The following is a 1,747-nucleotide window of genomic DNA, read 5'->3' as shown; positions in this document are numbered from 1 at the left end:
TCAAAAGTCACTTTTTATGAGAAACATTATTATTGAGAGATTTTTTTAAAACATTTACATGGAACTTGATTTAACAATACTACATATGCGCGAGGCTGCTTTTACCTTATGCTACAACGCTGAGGATCCGCCATCGCTCCACCACGACCGGCCCAGCCAACACGATACACCAGACTGCTAGCTACTACTTACTGCAACTAACACACAGTTCCTACTGCACTCAACGCTGCTCTTTGGTCTGAGATTCTCTTATAGCTTACATATCGCAGGCAGCGCGTGAGCAATCCATCGAAATTACATCTGCTCGAGTGCGCTAACAACAAATTCCTTAATCATAGACCTCTTACAAATGCAAAGACCATTCGACTACAGGATCACACCTATAGCTTATTTTTTGCAGCGAATTAGCTGTGGGGCTTGAATTCAGGCATGCGTGGCTCGACCCTGTGACTACATCTTGCCATGATTTGCCCTGATAGTATCATCAAACAATCCATCCACAGTAGGTTGCTTTTATGATACTAAAATACTGCTAGCATATTTTCGAGACACCGCCTCCATGTGGGCGAAGAGGTTTGCGTGTTCAGATGACATTTAGAGCTATGCCGGATGTATGGTTGTGAAACTTGGAGTGGCCAGAAAAAAGACTTGAAGAATCTTGTTTTTGAGCGGAAAGTCTTAAGGAAGATCAGGCATAATTGTGAACTAGACGAAATGTACAATAGACCACATTGTAGGACTGATGAGAACCAAGCGCCTTGTATGGGCAGGACATGTCAGTCGGATGGATAAATGCCGATGACCTTTGAAAGCTATGGATTATACTCCCTGTGGAAGACGCCCACTAGGAAGACCAAAGAAGAGATGGAGGGATGGAATCCATGAGGACTTGCTGCAGATTGGAACAGAGAATGATTGGCGCCAGGAGGCACAAAACAGAACCCAGTGGAGGAGGAACCTTGTAGCAGCGAGTGGTCCTCTGGCCCTGAACGCGTAAAGTAAAGTAAAGTAGTAAAGTAAAAGTAAGCATATTTTCGAGACGAAGTCATCGAATAATCAACTAAACATGGGTGATTGAGTTTCCGGGAAGATGCGAATGATTTATTTAAGAATATTTATTTGTGCATGGCAACGGCCTTGCCGCAGTGGGTACACCGGTTCCCGTCAGATCACCGAAGTTAAGCGCTGTTGGGCGTGGCCGGCACTTGGATGGGTGACCATCCGGGCTGCCATGCGCTGTTGCCATTTTTCGGGGTGCACTCAGCCTCGTGATGCCAATTGACGAGCTACTCGACCGAATAGTAGCGACTCCGGTCAAAGAAAACCATCATAACGACCGGGAGAGCGGTATGCTGACCACACGCCCCTCCTATCCGCATCCTCAGCTGAGGATGACACGGCGGCCGGATGGCCCCGGTGGGCCACTCGTACCTGAAGACGGAGTGCTTTTTTTATTTGTGCGTAAGTGTTACAAATTTAGTAATAAAGGTTAATATATATCGGCCTCACGTAAGTTATGCTAATATTTATTACGTATTAAATACTGAGGAGACAAAAGTATTGCGATAGCGACATGCACATACACAGATGGAGGTAGTATCGTGTTCACAAGGTATGAAAGGCAGTGCGTTGGCAGAGCTGTCATTTGTATTCAAGTGATTCATGTGAAAAGGTTTCCGACACGATTATGACCGTACGACGCAAAATAACAGACTTTGAAAGCGGATTGATAGTTGGAGCTAGATAC

The 1,747-nt window shown here is 45.4% G+C and overlaps 1 pseudogene; it reads left to right on the top strand.

Annotated features, from left to right (window-relative positions):
- Positions 1 to 1,127: 1,127 nt before the first annotated feature.
- Positions 1,128 to 1,245, top strand: LOC124799397 (annotated as a pseudogene).
- Positions 1,246 to 1,747: the final 502 nt, after the last annotated feature.

Source organism: Schistocerca piceifrons, chromosome 5 (assembly GCF_021461385.2).
Source record: "Schistocerca piceifrons isolate TAMUIC-IGC-003096 chromosome 5, iqSchPice1.1, whole genome shotgun sequence".
Lineage (NCBI taxonomy): Eukaryota > Metazoa > Arthropoda > Insecta > Orthoptera > Acrididae > Schistocerca > Schistocerca piceifrons.
This window is presented reverse-complemented; position numbering and strand designations above follow the sequence as displayed.